Source organism: Syngnathus leptorhynchus, chromosome 6 (assembly GCF_054491065.1).
Source record: "Syngnathus leptorhynchus isolate UIUO chromosome 6, UIUO_Slep, whole genome shotgun sequence".
Classification (NCBI taxonomy): domain Eukaryota; kingdom Metazoa; phylum Chordata; class Actinopteri; order Syngnathiformes; family Syngnathidae; genus Syngnathus; species Syngnathus leptorhynchus.
Genome location: NC_141200.1, coordinates 9,259,583 through 9,279,711, shown reverse-complemented (window position 1 = coordinate 9,279,711; position 20,129 = coordinate 9,259,583). Strand labels below are relative to the sequence as shown.

The 20,129-nt window shown below is 38.0% G+C and overlaps 1 protein-coding gene across 2 annotated transcripts in view; it reads right to left on the bottom strand.

Moving 5' to 3' along the window:
- tspan9a (tetraspanin 9a) overlaps positions 1–20,129 on the bottom strand; it is a 167,751-nt gene that overhangs the window by 113,296 nt on the left and 34,326 nt on the right. For both annotated transcript variants that reach the window (XM_085913919.1, XM_085913918.1), the window contains exon 2: positions 9,394–9,452. The gene's annotated coding sequence lies outside the window, so the exon portion shown is untranslated. The remainder of the gene's footprint in view (positions 1–9,393; positions 9,453–20,129) is intronic.

Genomic DNA, 20,129 nt, shown 5'->3' with positions numbered 1-20,129 from the left:
GCCGAACTGCAGATCCAAAGGAATACCAATGTCTAACAACGCCACGCTGGGCCCCTATCCACCTTGTTTGGGAGTATTTGCAGGCATGCGGCCATCTTGGCAAAATGTAGAGCTCCACATCTTCGTTCCAGCTGAGGTGTTTAAAAGCTCAACCTCACCTCCCAATGTGTCTGCCTCTCCTTGCCATGCCATTGGATACTGGAGAGAGGGAACACTGCCTACATCAAGTTGGCAGGCATCCCTGTCTGGACTGTATTTAAATAGGGCAGTTTTCAAACATGCTAATCACTGTTGGGACCACTTGTAAAACCTAATGAGAGTCAAAACAATAGTATAAAGTATTTGAAAAAAAAGGGAATGCTTGGTTTGGTTGATGATGTTATAAATTGTTTTTTTTTTTTTAAAAATGAAACCATTTTAGGCGCGAGTCCAACCTCTTTGGTTCTTGGTCTCGGCTTCTGAAATTTAGACTTCGGAGTTACCTATAGTCTAAAAAATACGGTAGCTTTATAAGTATAAATGTGCGTCTTTATTTCCTAGGTTTAGGCAATTGAGAACACCATAGTCTGATTGTGATTGTTGAACGGGCAGGCTGGAGAGTACATGACAGTTCTGCCCACTCTGGCAACTAGACGAACCCACACTTGTTCCCCACTCTGCCGCTCATCTTTTTACCGTCCATGAGGAACAAGTAGAAAAATGAGGAATATGAAAAGATATTTCAGTGGAGATTGCATTTTTCTAAACACCCCCATTGCTGCTGCTGCGGCTCTAATTTATCTGTAGTTTGCCAGACGTTTTAATAACAAGACGTCTGGCTTTGACTTTTCAAATCGCTCAATCATACCCTCGACAAGACTGCTTGGGCTCTGATTGTCCCTTGACGATGAGCGACTAGTAAACCAATATCAGTCGGTCTGCCTCTTCATCTCCATTAAAGAAAAGGTTTGGGGCAAAAAAGCAGGTCAATGACATATAGGGGACTGCCGCAATGAAACGATAAACCCCTTTAAGCTTTTTTCATTTGGCAAAGCGGAGGTGGCTTGCGGCGGATGATTTTTAATGACACGCTTCATGGTTGTGATTTTAATATGCACCGCTAATTATAACACTGCTTTGTTAGTCCTTTCAAAGTTACCCTTTGTAATTAGAGAGAACGATTCAAGTTGGAGGCAGGAGTCTTGAGGGAGAGACAAGGTAGTGGTACCGCACAGTATGATACTGTGATCAATTAGGTTCCACGCTGTCTTCCTGACGTCAAACCAATGTTTACCCACTCTGTATCTTGGTGACTACGCTCAGTAGCTTTTGAGAGAAATCCAATGCAATGCAATGAAACACCTGCCCTCAACCCAGATGGAAACCGCTGGAAACCCTCTGGAAAATATGACTGTGAAAGAAGTTAAATAAATGCATACATGACTCATGAAAGTTATGACTTTTACTTGGATGCCCTGGGATTGGTGGAGGAATCCATTCGAAACACCCTGGCTGTCAATTCTATACAAAACAAATCACAATCACAAATCATCAACAAAAGTGACTCCAGATGGAATGTAGTGAAAGGCGTAGAAAAACCACCGTGTGTATAAGGTGCAAAATCAGGAGGTACAACTGGTTGGTCTGCAGTTCCAACGACAAAGTCCTGCCAAACACGTGACACAAATAAAAGGCGAAAGATGACATCGAGTGCATGCTGAATGAACAGTGAGACACACTGTCAGGAGTGCTTCTGCCCGCTATCACTCATTGGTCTTCAATGTCGCTGCACAACACAATATGGCAGACCTAGTCTTCCTCCACACATAGTCTTTCAGTCCATATTGACTCATTGTTTGCCAAGGCCAAACAATCCACAGCAAATTTCACTTAATCCTCATGTATGTGGATTGTCAGACTAGCTCCGGGACTAATGTCACAAAAGATATATTTCAAACCCCAAATATGAGTGTTCCCCTTCAGCGTGGACCAGACTATCAACCAGCACATCTGCAAAGAGATTTTGCGACGTTTGCATTCAGTTTGCAAGATCAGGTGCGAGTTGTGGTAGACAACTTGTAGTAAGGATGTGTAGACAAGGGATGCCATTGATGTCACAAATGTTTTTCATTATTATATTCAAAAAGGGATCAGCAACAACTCAACAATAATAACTTGCCGTGTATTAAATATTGTTTTAGGTTTTTTGTCAACACATTGTTGAACAGTGTGGACATGATTGAAGTATGACCAAAAGCTTTGGAAATAATATATTCAGAAATTAAATTTTGACCTTATATGACATCTTTTTTTCTTTCATCAAAACTGAAAATGGGCTAATCTATTTTGGGTTCATAGTTTTATGTCCAAATGTTTTATATTCACACATTGTGTCGTACAAAAGTATTCAATCGGATTGTTGGTTGAGCACAGCAATGGCCCCACCCATGAGCTGAACGAGAGGTGTGCAGAGTCACTACAACAATTAAAATAGCTCAAGACATCAAAACAAACACGCCTGTGGTGCAAGTGGCACAAGGGCCCAAATTCACAAAAACAGAGACACTTAGTCTAGACAATGAGTTATTTTAGGAATTAGTCACGGTCCGTTGTTGTAGTTGCGTGCAACAGCTGATAATAAGCGAGAGAATCAAAGCTTTGAATGTGTGTTGTCTCTAATTAGTGAGTGTATTTAAATGGAATCTGTGTGCTGCATGTCAAATGTGGAGTCACTCTTTAAATAATGCAAACAAACTAGAATGGTAATAAAACTCTGGGTTGTTTTACATATTACAGAAGAATATCCAAAAGATTAAGAATCCTGTTTAAAGCATTTTCCATAATAATTTTGCCAGTAACTCATTCATCCATTTTGTCTCTCACTTGTCCTCATTTGTGTTGCAGGTAAGAAGTGGTTACATCGTTGGTAGGCTGCCAGTCAGTCACAATAATGTTCAAAAGGGAGATTTAAAAAAGGATCAGAACAGGATCTGTGATTCATATGTGCTGATCATGTTTCACAGAGCTGCTTCACCAATAACTAACATCAACAACTAAAAGAACAGCCAAAGTCCTTTTGAAAAGTTTAGGATTGCCTCTTATGGAAAGCCGGTCACCACATTTTATGCGACAATGTGAAAGAAAGATCCTGTTATAAAAAATAAATGAGAAAATCTTGCTGAGCTAAAATTGAGGTAAAACGAAGACTAGAACTTTTCTCAAAAGCCTTTGGCCAGTGCACATTTTCAGTCTGTCTTTGAAGTCCCTGAAAACCTTTATTTCATAAGCATGTGTTGTTGAGCGAGACTCATACAGCAGCTTATTTGAATTTGAATGATGTCAAGATGCCCTATGCATGTGCCAGCACACAAGCATATTTGCACACAAACACAAAAATAAAAATGAATGTCATTTAGCCTGGCTGTGACTAAAGATAAAAAATGAATTTTGATGCCACATTCACTTTGACACGCATTAAACCGACGGGAGTCCACCAGGAACTGAAGAACATCTGTAATGCAACATTTTCACCCCATGCTTCCAAGAAGAAATATAATTCCAGGGTATAGTTTGTATTTGTAGCAGCTGGGTATCAGAAATAGAAAATAATATGAATCTTCACATATTTAGTTACTGGAAGCACAGTGAGGTTAGCACTTTCTCACATTAGACTATTAAGTTCTGCTCTTGTTCTTTCCATGATCTCCCAGTGGTTGCGTCAGTAAATACCAGACTCACTTCTTCCACATTCCTAAAACTTTTGACAGGCGTCGAGTCCAGGATGTACTCCGCCTCACATTCAAAGTTACAGGATGCAGCTCCCCAATGACCCTAATAAGGACAAGTCGTATAGAAAATGGATGGATACTTATGTACCATAAGCCTTAGAATGTGTGTTAATAGGTGTAAAAATACAAGACCAAATTTCACCCAAATCAGCGTCATAATTTCAACTTTTCAAGTAGTCAAAACAAAAATAAATGGAAGAAAAGTTTTTTTTTTTTTTAAAACCAAGTCAAGATTATTTATGTAGCTCTTACTCCCAAAGACTGAACAAAGTCCAAAAGCCTACAGTTCACAAAAAATAGGGTTACATAAAGGTATTGAAATTTATAAACAGAGTAAAACATTTTTTTTACTAAAATCTCTTTTTTTATCAACTAATAAATTGTTGTTTTGGGGCAGAACCATGTTGGCACTGTTGCTAACATTGTTTTATTGTAGTATATCTTGGGAAGGAAAATATATAGTCCCCTTGATGTCATACAATGACAGTAAAAATTGGATTCACTGCCAGACTAGGCCATTGTTTATAATGCTTAGGAAATACAAAATAATTGTTGAGACCACAGAGATAAATAAAAGCCATGCAAAAGACAAATTAGAAAAAAAAAAAAGAAAAAAAAAAAGCTAATTGTTAAGAATGCACGCACTCACTCACACGACTCGCACACATAAAGAGTTTAAACCACACTCAGCATTTATTCGGTTGCTCATTTAACCCACAAATAAGTATGAGACATTGAATTATTTATTTCTCTGTTTTGATTGCCAATGCACAATCCGCTTCGAACGGTTGAATTATAAGTGCCACAACAAACTGATGAGCAATCTGTGCGATGCAGAGCTTTTATCCGCATTTGCAAAAATATGGCTACATACAACCATAAACCTGCAATTATGAACAGACTGCCAGAGATTTTAGTGAAAGAAACAGCACGAGGAACATTATCCACTAGTGAAACCAACAATCTCCAGTCTCTACTGGAGAACATACACCAAGTAATTGGCTCAAATACTTTACTCTGGGTTATTTAAGCAATTTTAGTGTTTGTAAATAGATATTTAAACATTTATGTTAACGTATATATAATACACGCTATCTAATAAAACAACATCCATGTGTTCTCTAATTTATTTATTTATAATTATTGCTATTATTAAAACCAGTAACCTTCTGTCGAGCTTTAATCAAACAGTTAGCTCAGTCAATATTTGTGACAAAATGGTGGCAATGTTTCAAATGTGAGGCTTTGAACTTTTATGATGAATATTTTTCAATTAAACGGGGGGGGGGGGGTCTTAGTCAACATTTGTGGTAAAAGTATGGCAATATTTCAAATGTGAGCTTTCTACTTTTATGATGAATATTTTCCAATTAAATGTCTTCACAATATTTTATTGACAACAACAAAAAGGAAAAATAACTGTTATGATTCTGAATCAACTGAATCAGCATGATAAAATCATGATTAGCAGCTCTAGGTCCCACTTGAGAGGTTGTGGGTTCAAATCTTGACTGATCTCTGTTCCCATGTTCTCCCTTTCTTGAAGTAATTGGGCTTTCCCCCAAATCGTAAAAGCATGCTTCTATGATTAATTGAAAGCTCTAAAATGCCTTGAGGTGCAAATTAAACTGTTTCTATAACAAACATCAAAAATGTTTTGCAAATGTATGTATGCAACAATGTGTCATATGTCAAAAATATTATTGAAAAAAAATAGTAAAATCTAATGAAAGTTATTCTTTACTTTTATTTTCAGGCATCATGGCTAATGTGTCTCAATAATTTAGTCAACTCGGGGTGTTTGTTGTAAGGATCAACCTATCTGAGGCCACGGCTAAATTTGTCCCATGCACAAGCATTCACATGCATCATGGTGGGATAGAATTACCCTCATGCTTCCCTGTGTACAGATAGTCATGTGAAGTTTGACCACAAAGCATCTGCGGCTGTCATCAGACTTCCTGCCCAAGCATTCCATATTCCGTCCTCCAAATGCCAAGAGTGTTCAACGACCAAGCCTTATACTTTCTCTCTTAACACTTCCATGTTAATTCTGACCCCAAAGTGCAGAGCTCATTAGCTGAGGACTGAGACTGATCATGATCATTACACAGAGGGTGGGTAAAGAAGAGCCTTGGCCAAATGTGGATCGATATAGAGGGTTAAAGAATTGCTCCCACTGTGGGTAGAGAGAAGGAGACAGGGTTGACGAATCACTGCTACATTAGGTCAGATCTCATCACGTGGCTGACTGACAGCATTTGGACAAGGTTTTCTGATTACCATACATGAGAATTGTCATTGTTTAGCCTGAAATAGACTGGGAGAGTAAATGTAGTCATTCACTATTTCTTTTGAAAAGGCAACTCACTGTGCAAGACGCAGGGGCAAGCACAGATTTATGAAGTCGGCTTATGCAAATGACATAAACAGGTTGAAGTCATCCCAGAGCGAAAAGCACTGGAAAGCAAAGAAAGCGACAGTGTAAAAGCAAATCATTTATATTCCTGCAGGGATAAGCGTGAAGAAAATACCACATTCATAAAGGAGACGAGGTGAAGTCTTCAACCAGTTAGTTTCGAAAGAAAGAAAGAAAGAAAGAAAGAAAGAAAGAAAGAAAGAAAGAAAGAAAGAAAGAAAGAAAGAAAGAAAGAAAGAAAGAAAGAAAGAAAGAAAGAAAGAAAGAAAGAAAGATGGATCTTAATAATAAATACAGCACCAGCAATATGCCTGGATGTTTGAAATAACTAATAGACATGACATGCTCAAACCTCTAAGTATGCAATATGCTATTTCCCCCCACCCCCTCATGCGGTGTCTCTCAAATGTCACTAGGTGGCACACAAGGCAAGGTTAAATTCAGAACGTTTGCTGTTTGAATTACAGTGCGGGTGAAATAATTTGGAAAACCAAACGCTAACCTATGAGCACTTTTGTCAGACAAGTGTCAAATGATGCCAAATTAAATAATGTATACAAGGGTAATCTACAAGGTGTTACGTAATACTTCATTATGTGAGTTTTAAAGTCTTTATATAGAGACCAAAAAAACATAATATATAATTTCATTTTTTCATCTTTGTCCATCCAAACTATCAGTGGTATTTTAGTGTTTGACATACCCCACCACAAAAAGCATAATTATGCTTTTAGTTAGTTAATTCAGCTGTTGCTGCAGACTTGTATTTGTGTGTATTGTGTGTACATATATACAAATAAGTTCACTAAAGACCCTGGCCTTTAAAACGCTAAGGATACGGCATAGTGATGTGCTCCCAGGAGCACATCACTATGCCGTATCCTTAGCTTTTTAAAGGCCAGGGTCTTCAGTGAACCCATTTGGCCCCACCGAACAAAGGATGTTGTTTTGTGGTGTGCTGACACAGCCAGCAAACACGGAGGCAGGGAAGATCTGTGGCGACGAGGAGCAATGAAGCCAAGCTTTGATGTTTTTTTTTACACAAGAACATAAATGTGTCCTGTGAAATACTGTAACTTTTTTTCAGGTCCTGTCCTACTCCCCTCATCCTCAGTGTACTGATTGGCGTCACACTCCTCATTTTAGTATCGTCTCAAACTGGAATATCCAAAATGACCTTAACTGTGTCATAGCCACAAATATTATTTAAAGTGTATTTATGCATTCGAAGAATATTGTCACTCCCTTTACTGTTGCTATACTTACAAAGCATGTTCTTTGCTGAAATGTTGTCCCAACTCATTGCGAACTACAAGATCTTCTAAAATCTCAGTAACCGTCTTAAAATAAAGAATCTATCACTAAGCTGACTTAAGATCGAGTAACATGAATACAAGTGGTTTATAAATAATTCTGCTCCCAGAAGGACACTAATGTTGACCGCCAGTCAGAGCGGAATTAATTTAACAATTTGGTTATTATTGTGGTTGCAGTGTATTCATGTTTGCAATACTTTGGTCACAAAACTATTAATTATTAACACATTAGAAATAAGGGAATTATGCATGATGGAGGGACCAGACTACAACTCATGTCACGAGTTTTGACTTTAAAGAGGAAGCAGCAAAATTCATAATTTTGTATCCATCTCAGTGGGCTGCCATAGACTGAAATTAATATTATTATCTTTGTTATTACAGTATCTGTAGTCATGTTGCTGCTAATTATAATTGCATTCGCCTACTCCACCGCTCGCCCAAAATCAGCTAAGACAGAGACTCCTGCTCACCTGCAGGAGGATAACCGCAAGTGTAAAATGGACAGGAGGATCATATTGTTTTGTTTTGCTTCTCTGAATTGATTCCATTGAACGGCGGGTGTACTCACGTGCCCAGAAAAACGCCTATATAAACATAATGAAATTATTTGCTGGTGAGTTAACGTCATGACTATTTGGTAAAAGACCCCACATCTGTCTATTATGATGTTTACAAGGTTTGATGTCGAGAGGGCGGGCTGCTGTCCAGGATGTATGATTCACAGCATTCTTAAACATCTAAGAAGCAAACCTTATCAATCAATGGTGCTGATATATTAATTGGGTGCAAGATTTTAGGAGGTTATTTGTTTTCAGTTTTAAAGAAAAATACATGTTATGGCCCAGTACTGAAACTTTTCTCTCATTACTCTTGACTTCGACACTGGATCTTTTTTCATTTTTACTTACCCTGCCATGTGTGCAAAAAGGCATTTGATAACCGTAATTAATTACAATAAATTAACTATAGATTGTCAATTGTACTATATCTCCAAAAATGCCTAAACAGTAATTCTACAGGACAGGAGTGTTTATTCTTGAGTAAGTTCTTGAGTAAGGAGACAGTTCCAAAAGAAATAAACTCAGCCCTCTTTAGGTTTCAAGAATATACTTCTAAAGTTTGTTAAATATAAAACACTGAAGAGCAACATGGAAACATCCACAACCACAGTAAAACAACATTATATTGTGCTTGTATTATTTTTGGAAGTATCATATTTTTTCTACTCAGTTATTAGACCACTTATCATAAACTCAAAAAGAGGTCATCCATCAACATTGAGTACTATAATTCGTACAGTTTTCAGCAGGAATGAGAAATTTCATACTGAGTTCAACTTTTTCTATTCAAATTTCAGCTGGCTCACAGGGGTTTTTCTGTCAAAAAATAAAATGAAGCAAAACATCGAACCACACGTGTTTTTTCTGTTCATGAATGCAAGCAAATCACTTAAACTTTATATCGTTATCTATAAATAATAATGTGCTTTTTTTGTTTACCTGATTTTAGCAAAATAATAAATACCATTTTAGCATGAAAATATATTCAAATAGTTTATTAAATATTAAACATAATTTTAACATTTAATTTTAGCATGAAAATATATTCAAATAGTTGATTAAATATTAAACATAATTTTAACATAACAAAAAGGATGTGGGTACTTACCATTGCTGTTAATTTAAGGCTGCAGTGGCCTTAGCCTTACATCAGGTGGTGGTTAATTGAATATGTCATGAACTCTATGTTTTCAACTGTATTCATTCCCCCCCAAAGTTACATTGCATCTTCAGACTGATTATTTTCAACATTTTAAGTAGCAAAACACAAATCAGGAGCCATTGTTGCATTAATGGATTGAAAAGGCACAGTGGAAGTCATTCCTCACCTGCTCAAGACGCGGTTGGAAACAAGGGAAACGATTCCACCGGGTTCGCCTGGGATGGCCTGTCAAACAGAGGAAGAAAAACAGACGCTAAGACCAGTTCCTCATTTTAACTCTACCGCTAATTCAAAAAACGGTTATATAACAATGATGTCATGTACTTCTTAAAGTAGATGGAAAGGAAATGAGATACTGACAGCATTGGCGTAAGAAAACCAAAATGAAAGCAAGTCATGAAAACTTTAACATGCCACTGGACATATACACAGATGTACTCCTACTCAATATATGTTTGCCTGCTGTCCGTCCATCTCAAACTCAACTATTAAATCAAAATTAGTCTGTCACAAATTTGGTGATTATGAGTAGAGGAGACTTTGAAGCAATTGCAGATCCAGAACATTGTAAATACCTGAGAAATTTTCCTACGGATAAAAACTCATTACTGTGTGGTTTCCCATTGTCGTGTTCCGTTAAAACATGAACTATGTTTTAACTAACTAAGTATGTGTTTATTGGTCTGTGCAAACATTTGGTTTTGTTTCAGTGGAATGTAAATTTGCAAACATGTTTTATGCCGCCCACATTTACAATTACCACACTGAATTAAATTCCTGGCTCCTTATTTGGGTAAGCATACATATTACAGTGAAATCACCGTAGTGCAAGACTTCAAGTTTTTCCACATCTATTTGAAAAACTTTAAACATGACCTAAATATATATGAGTAAATGCATGTATTTTTAGTAATAGTAGTAGTTGTTGTCGTAGTTGTAGTAGTCGCAGTCGTCGTCATCGTCGTAGTATCATCATTATCATTTTAATGATACATATATCTTTACTACAACAAATAAAAATGAAGAAGTGTTTCAACAAGTGCTCACTAAAGGGTTCAATTGAAGCAAGTTGACAATCTAAATGAGACCAAAACCACGGTCTATGAGGTCATACTTAACAACAGACATATGGGCAATGTGAAAGGACACACCAGACCTACAATAAGTATTAACTCTGACTCTGTAAAAAAACAGATAGAAATATGATGACCGCTCTTTAATGAAGCCAGAAGCATGAGAAATTATTTCTATGTAATTTTAGTACTGTCGCTTCCCCATTTGCCTTTCCTTTTATTCCTTTCCTCTACACCCGGAGGGCCAGACTCTTTTAGGTTTTACCTCTTCAATATTTTACTTTTCAATTTCTGTATAAAATGACAGTCTGTCGAGCAAAAACAAAAAGCATCATAAGAAAACGTACCTCCTCTTAGACTTAGCCACGGATATGCAATTACGTATACGAGAAAAGTATTTTACTTCAAGTAGACCAATGGAAAAGAAAATATGAGTCAGCCATGTTAAAATCTTGATAATTTAATCTCTGGTGCCACTAAAAGTATATCAAGTGACTAAGTGACACAAGATGAAACATGGAATGCCTAAAAGCATTGTATTGGGCAGTACAATTTCACAGCTATTGATGTAAGAACTTCAGAAGTTATTTTAGTTCTCAAAAAAACCTTTGGAAAGCGTCTTGATCAGTGCTTGAATTAAACTCCAAAGAGCAATATTTGTTGTTATTGATGTAATAATAATTTTCAAATGACGAGTTAAAAAAAACGGTCCCTCTATTTTGTCATGCCTCTATTTATGTTTGTCCTCTACACTGACTTTCACGTGTAGGGATAAATGTCAAACTTGGACGGATAAACAGTGTGTAGGTGGTCACCTGTGGTCAACTGCATCTATCAATCAGTTCTTTCATCCAACTACTTGCCCTTTGCATTGGCCAAAAGGAGAAAATGAGCCACTTAGACTCAGGAGCAGTGAGCACTGAGCTCTTGTCCGAGTTGGAAAACATTTCATTTTAAACACACCATAAATAAGAATGGGATTCTTGTTGCATGGACATTAACACACCATTGCAGGTGATCAATCATTGCGAGTGCAGGCACTATGAGCATCTGTATCATCTTTCTCTTCAGGCCATGTGAAGGGAATATTTCTTCACATATCCTTGTGAGTCACAATAAGCCTCAAATCTAGTTGAACTAAAACAGTGACCAGGCTGGTCAATGCACATTTATCTTGAAAAAGGAATGTGGTCGGCAACAAATAAGACAACAATATTACCTGTGCTAATCCACCTCTGTCCAAAAAATATACTACACAACTAACGCACAGCTAGTCCTGATCTCACACATGTCCTGCTCCTTCTGATTGAAACAAAGACCAATGTAGTGAGAGCGTGTGGAAAAATAGGTTCCAGACTCCTTTTTAGCTAGAAAATCGATATGCAAATTTAATTGATTAAAGTGCACAAGCATATATTTCCGCACACAAGATCATTGATAAAAATGCACAAGTAAATATTCTAATATACAATACCTTTACTTATACAATTCTGAATGGACATTTTTTTGGAATGATGTACAATTAATGAATGTTGTGCGGCATTTTGAACTTGGATAGAGAAAATAAAGAAGTATGCATAGAATATGAGAAATTTAACTTTGGCATGGATGATGATAAGAATAGCAAGAACATTAGTCACAAAACATAATCGTCTGTCAGAACTGGCACAAAATGATAAAAAGAACTGATGTTGGGAAGAATCAATGGGGAAATTTGGAAGTATCATATCTGCAAGGACCGGCGCCATCTGGAGAACAAACCAAGGAGCAGGGAGAAGAACGAGGTTAAAGTACAACTACGAGAGCCGCCAAGGATGAGACGAGATGTCAAGGAACGGCTATGGATGACAGACAGGCCCCCCACCTTTGTGGGCAACGCTGCTCAACTTAATACAAGCACTCTGAAGAACTTCTTTGTCCATTGGGGTACTGTCAGAAAGAAAAGCCCAGCGCTGACTTGTAAACCTTTTCCTGAACGTAGACTTAATATAATCGGCTGAAATTTAACTAACCTGGTGTGAGTTTGATTTGTGTGAATATGTTTGTCCTTAGAGGAAAAGGAACACGCGTTGAAGAAGTTGGACACAGGTAATAGGTAATACTTGATACGAGGCGGGGGGCTATTGAGGTGCCCTCGCCCCCATACGATAACATTTTCAAATTTTCAAAAGAGCATAATAAGATGGTTTGGACACATCCAAAGGAGAGATAACAAGCAAACTGGTTGAAGGGTGATTTGGATGGAGCCGTCATGCAAGAGAGCTGCAGGATGACCTATGAGACGGCTGATGAATGTTGGGATGCCAGACATGCGTTCAAAACAAATTGGTGTTGGAGAAGAAGATGTCACAGCTTTCCTGGTACAATAGAATACAAGAGTCAAACAACAGTAAATATGAAAAAAATAGAATGGATTGAGGGAGAGGTGCTTTTTTTGTTTAAGAATTCCACATGTCAAATGTTGTGGATTTCAGCTAGTTTTGGCTCAACAAAGACTGCCATTCCCTTTTTAACACTGGAACACCCTAGAATTGTCTGACCCTCTCAAAACCTACCAATGAATCCAAATGGCTGCTTGCTTTTGAAAGTAACAATTCAGTTACTGACAATTACCGGCCTTTCAATTGTTGACTAAAAGCCGCACCTGAAGATAAGCCGCATCAGCTAAAATTGGGGGAAAATCCTGTTTTGTTCATATATAAGCCGCACTGGTCTATAAACTGCATTATTCAAAGCTTGTGCAAAAAGTACCAGATTATAGTCCAGAAACTACAGTAAAAAGCGTTCATTGTCTCTGGTGCACTTCAATAAGGCCACTAGTTTGTTGTTACAGTATAGCAACAAAAATCCATATAGACCCATAAAAAGAGAACCTTTATCTGACCCTTTCCTTCACTAGGTCAGCATCGACAAGCTTTGCACAGACAAGTCAGCAATTAGGACTGCAGTGACTTACAAAGCTGCACCACAGCACGACACTACACACGGTGCTAGGCTAGTGTATTATAGTTTCAATCAGTCGTTTCTACCATCGTACTGGATATTTGCCATTTGTGGTGTAGTGCTATGGGATCAATTACCGCAAAGTCCCATTCACACTGGTTTCGTAATTGACTGGAGACAAGTCAACAATGCAGTCAGCCTTTCACCCGACATCAGCTGGAAGCAACTCCAGCTTCCCTGCTGTAACTTTAAATGCGATATGTGAGATTGAAAACGGATGGTGGTGCAGACAACTCAGGTGGAATCATGGCAGACTTGAAAAAGCGCAGACAGGTTGAGTCTCACGTTAACAAATCTGGTATGATGCCTCAGATTAAACTACTAATTCCCACATCCTTTCATCAGAAAAAAATGAGGGCAGCTACTGAGTGCAGATTACAAAAACATTCTACCATCACTAAATCCTAAAAGGAATTTGTGAATGAGTTTACTCAACCTACAGTTGATTTTTTTTTTTACACTCAATTTCACGTTATGACCATTATTAGGACCACATCTGAATTTTCTTTCACTGTGGAATAGTGATTATTCACACATTTAACGCACTACCTAATGTGAGAAGATGAGCGCTAAGTGCCACGTAAGCCCTTCACAGTAAGATTAGATATCAAGTGGCCCTGATATGATAAACAATTAGACAGGGCTGCTAGCCACAGAGCCAATTTTATGAAGGCTCGCAGTCACTCTTGATTGTGATTAAATGCTGATCGACACATCAGTGCTTTATTCCCTGAATAATGCAGCAGTCGGCTTCCTTTGTCATAAAGATTCAATAGAAAAGTTGCATGTGCCCTACACGGAAAAGAGCAAACGTTTAACTCAGCTCAAATATGAATACACACACAAAAAAATGTCATCTCTCAACAATGCATGGTGTCCTCACTTTCACACTGAGTTTATTTTAATGTCTCACAAGTGCAGCACCAGTATTATGCTTTTCATCTTGAGCCGAAGGCACTGAGCTGAGCTGACATTCACCGTCTGGTTCCATTTCATTTGTCAAAGGGGATCTCCAAGAGTGTGAGAATGCACGCATTAGACAAAATGAGTGTCCAGTAACCACCACTCAGTCACTACGTTTAGTGCAGTCCATATCCGGGTTAAGGTAAAAAGAGAACACGAACAGTACCGCTAACGCGACTATAATTCGAAAGCATATACAGGCTTAAATATTTGGGTTAGAAAAGAGACGACTTGGTGGTCTTATTCAGAATATTAAAAACCCAAATAAGAAGAGCATATACGGATGGTTTCATCTGACATTTTTATTTTATATTCTTTCAATCCTCTTGTGGATCATCCATATGCTTTCTGGCAAACTTCAGATCGGGGACATAAACTGGCACGGCGACACGTCTGGTACTGCAGGATTTGATTCTCTGACGGTGTAATGTGTTCACGATGGTAACCTTTGTTACTTTGGTCCCGGCTTTCTGGAAAGCATTCACGAAAAGCCTCTTACAGTTAAAAATGTATCTATGATGAAGAGAGAGAGAGAGAGTCAGTTGCAGGCTCATCTTTCATAAAATGTCTTATTAACTTTTTAGTTGAGCGGCGTAGTCCTGACTTTAGTGCAGATTGTCATGTTCAAAAGTGGATTTAATCGCACAAATCATAGTTCCATTTTCAGTGTGTCTGAGCACAGCCAGATGGGCTGACGCAAAAACAAGCCAAAGCAGAAAGATAAATGTGAGAGTGAGAGCACGAGAGAGTATGAGAGAGCATGAGAACACGAGAGAGTACGAAACAGAGTATGAAACAGAGTGAGTGAGTGAGTGAGTGAGTGAGTGAGTGAGTGAGTGAGTGAGTGAGTGAGTGAGTGAGTGAGTGAGTGAGTGAGTGAGTGAGTGAGAGAGAGAGAGAGAGAGAGAGAGAGAGAGAGAGAGAGAGAGAGAGAGAGAGAGAGAGAGAGAGAGAGAGAGAGAGCGAGCGAGCGAGCGACAAAGGAGACTGGGAAAAAAATTGTAATTTCCCATTATCTTTGTTGTATCTGGTAGCAGAAGCAGCATTTGTCAGAGAGAGGTCAGTCATATTGATCGATAGCTCGATAAAATGTATACTATATTTAAAAAAAAAAACTCAGTGTACAAGACTAGAAATAGCCAATGTCCCTCTCTTTCACATGACACTGCAACTTGTGTGGTGTGAAATTTGGTGGAGGAGCTTAGGTGTCCTTGCTTGGCTGAAGAATCTCATTTCGTGACAATGAAAGACAGCGCCTGTTGTCCAAGACAATAATATGGGTCATTGCCCTCGAATGAAAATGCCACATTTAACGTCTCGAGTGCATCTCAAGGCATGAAAGACATCTCTTTCTATATAGAGCACCTATGGAAATCAATTCTGTGAAAAACGTATAATGCTTGGACACGCTACAGTCAGCCAGGAACACCTGTGATCACAATAACTTTTCCTATATATTAATATGGTAAAAATAATTAACAGTATGATTGTAATTATGTTATGGTTTATAATGGTGGCAACATGTAATGTCAGTTCTGTCCATCATAATGAGAACAGTTGCAAATATTTTAGTTTTTTTAGTATTTTATTTTATTTTTTTAGTCCCGCATCTTATCACAGGAGGATTTGGCTTGGAGTTGTCAAAGGTCGAAATAATGCTATGAAACGAAAACGTTGAAATGAGGATTGGTTGTTCTTGAGCGCAGTCAATAAGCGAAACACCTGACAAAGCCATGTGACTGAAATAAATAAAAGGATGGAACCTATGTCTGGTATCAATTATGAATTCTCTGATGGCGCTTGATGTAAAAACATAGCATGACTAATGACAGGCTGGAAATACCACATTTTCAAACAGTCCTACAAAATTAACGGTTTAGATTTTTAAAAGGTTAGAAGAACAATCCTAGGGAATGAATATTTGCATCCGGAGGCATTCTGGCAACCCTGCTAAGGTAAGAAAACACGTCAGTCATCACACATTTCCTCACTCTGTTGAAGCCCTCATCTTTTAATCTAAATGGAAAACATATGCATACAAAAAGGGAAAGGGGGCAAACGAAAAGGCATGTGTTCCATGAGAAGAGGCGCCTCTGTAAAAAGAAACACATGCACGCATGCACACACACACACACACACACACACACACAGACATGCACGCGCACGCTTACACATATGCACATTTGGTAATAAAGGGAGATTCTTTGACATTTTTAAGTGTGTGAGCTCCAACCACAAATTGGCACAAAATGCTGCACATTTGAAATATTGTATTTATGAACTTTTGTGATGAAATGATCTCACCATCAAAATGATGCACTGCAGCTGCATAGCTCAATGCCGCATATAATTTAATTCATAATAGCAACGACCAGATTACCTGCAACTGTCCTGATTTGTGCTTTAGCTGTATTATATTTAGGCATATTTGTTGTGATGATTTTTTTTTTTGTCCTGTCTTTCTTGTTAGGGCTTTTATCTCCACCTATGCTAGTCAACCCGGTCTTTTGTGTCAACCAATCAACTCTTTCCAAACCTTTGTGTCTTGTCAAGTTATTTGTTTTTAGTTCCCGGTATTTATTTATTTTTTTGGGTGGGGGTAGTTTTCAACAGATTGTTGATCATAGTCCCTGTCACATCTTGTTTCTAGTTTGTGTTTGTTAGCTGGCTGTCTGTGTTCATGCCAAGACAAGCCTTGTTATAATGTTTGTTAGTTACTTAGAAACTTATTTGGAACTTTTATTACTTTAGCATTTTATCTGTCCAAATACCATGTTTATGTTTTTGTTTTCTTTCAATTAAGTTCCCTTTGAGTGTAAGTCTGCCTGGCTGCCCTGTTTCCCTGCAATTGACTCCTTAACCTTTTCAAACCATGAAAGGAACATTCAATGCTTCGTAGCTTCAAACATGCAGAATAACAGTGACATGCAAAAGTGTATCAGGTCGTTAAATGCATGGCCTCAACCAAAATCTTCAATTAGCAGGAATTGCACGAGTTGACGATGAAGTTGTATTAATCTATTAAACATTGAGTAGCAAATTCTCTCATAATATCAACACCTCCACTATGTCGTGCTCTTCTAAGAGATGTTTTTTATGGGTTTTCAGTCGGCTTTTCATGATAAGAATGTTAGGGGGTGATCACCGACTGACAATCTGAAAAAACATAACCAAGCCAATCAAAAGATGAAACGACATATCTATTTATATATCTTCCTTTATTTCCTCAACATTAAGCAACAGTTGCATACAGTACATACCTTTATCGGTTTCACAAATAATTTAAACAACTTTAAAACTATAATTGTGAAGAATGTAAGGAATGTTCATCAGCGTATGTGACACAGTAGAGCCTAACAGGGCTCTTGAATACAACGTAACGCATGCTCATGGTGTTCCCTCAGGCTTATTGTCATGTTTGGCCATTAACTGGTTACACTTTGTGAAATGTTGGGGGGGGGGGGGGGGGGGACTCGCCATGCTTGTGATTGTTTTGCTTCCCATGAACGTCTTTTCGCAGCATAATCCAAAACTCCGAAGACTACAGCAGAGTGGCTTTCCGGGCAGCTATGCAAGTTATTACAGATACAATTTGACAGGTTGCAACAAAGTATTTTAGTTTTGGCCAAAATTCATTTGTACTTCTACAATGGTTTCTTTTGTGCAGTCCATTTACATTTAGGCCCATTTAGCACTTAAGCTATTTATGAAACGCCAGAAAAGCACTCGAACACACTGAGCACACTCACACAGAGGCTGCCGTCAGCCACAGCTCTTAATCGGACACTCGTATGCAAAATTGACAAAATCTCAGGCCCCGTCTCTTAAAGGAAAAATTAATGTACAGAAATATTAAAAAATATTAATTTAGCCTTTTCTATACATTGAAATCATTGCAATTAATTTGTTTATGATTATATACACTGCGTTCAAAATGTGGTAAAATATTCTACAATTTTAAATGGTCTTTCCTCTTTTGCATTAGAGGAAAAAGCCAGTCTAAAGCCTTTTTTTTTGGGGGGGGGACCTTGACTTCTTCCCTCATTTATACAAAAGGTGTGGAAAGACTTATCCATGTTGAAACAACATATGTAAACCATTAAGGGAGAGCATAATAATGTAAAACAGGAAAGATCACGTTTCAAAAGTTCACTTGAGGACTCAGGCCAAGGGCTCAATTCACAAAGGTGCTTTTGACTAGCATGTTGGCATGGTGCTGGTGGAGCGCGAGCTCTGCCTGCCCAATGAGGCTTCCTTATGACCATAGCAGCAGGTTCAAGGCTGGGTGCAAATTACTCTTTTTGAATCTTTTATGCTTCAAGATAATCTGTGACAAATTTCCAAACACTTACAGCCAAGTCAGGTGCCAAAATAAGAAATGTGACCTTCCTTTAGTTCACAGGCAGTGTGGTTACCAGGGATACTGCAGTAGTCTCTTTTACTGTTTTTTAACTGTTTTGTTTTGTTTGTTGTGAAATGTTTCTTCCAGTGACAAGTTTGTAAATTGCACATTGCACAGAGAACAACACTGATTCATGATTCAGGACAGCAACACTTATTCATCAATTTACCACTGAAACCGCACTTTAGCTATTTTGCAGATGAAGAATTGCTCTGATTCCTTTGCTTTCTCTGCAAAGGTTGTTGAGTTCAATCTTAACTGTAGTACATGGAGCCACGAATTCCAAATAGAATTAATCGCACTGATCAAACGGAATAATCAACACCTCAATCAATCAAAAAAAAAAAAAGTTAAAATCCGAATGGAATGTCATTTTGATTCACAAGGTAGTATATATATATATATATATATATATATATATATATATATATATATACACACACAGTATTCCTTTTGCCAATCAGGATGAAAGTCACCCAAGCCTATGTTCCATATGCACAAGCTTTGTCTTGACATAATGCATAGTGACATTGCCAGAAACGCACTTTAAAACGTCAGCGTCTGCAAATAAACGACAGATCAGAATGGATTACGTGCCATGTAAATAGATGACCAGAAACCTTTAGTCCGACAGCTTTAAATCAAAAGGAAATCTTCATGTATGTAAAACTGGACACTTGTACTAGACATCGATCGGTTCTAAACAATACACAGTAAAAGGACCAAGAACTCCCAAATGACTGTCCAATCGTACCCAGCAGGAAACTAAAATAAACAAATATAAAGTCAAACCTAAAATCTCATGTATCATAGTCATTGACAGACCAGCCGGCAATGCAGCGAAGAAGCTAAGTTGCAGCCGTGGCAGGAAATGTCGACAGCCGACCTGTGTGCCTCAATTACGGATAAATAACTATGACACAACCCCCGGAGGTCAGCTTGTCGAAATTTAAAATTAGCAGCTGAAAATATTCGAAGCACCGGACTTCCAGCAGTGAGGCCCACTTCAGACGAGTGTGGCCACTTAAACCACCTCCTTTTCGGCAAGTCAGTGGAAACGGGTACCTCATACATGAACTTCAGAGGAAATAGAAAACAGACAGAAATGGCACTTTAGCTGGCAATTTAACAGTTTTAACAGACAACATTTAACAGTTCATGACTGTGAGAGGCCAGGAGGTGATATAATTTGATTTAATTTAGGTTTTGGCTCCAAAACCACAACAAGAACACTTTTTTTTCGACATAAAAGTAGTTTACTGCTGGCTTCCCTTCCCTTGCCTCCAGCTAACACCATGATGTCTTTACGACGTAGGTCTTGAATGGGTTCATACAGACATTTCTTTAACGCTTGTGGTCCAGAATTTAGTTGTTCTGTTTGTGGTAGTGTTAAATAGTCATATTTTTTTCTGTTTGCTGTTTGTATTCTATATTTACTATTTTCGTCATGTATCATCATAC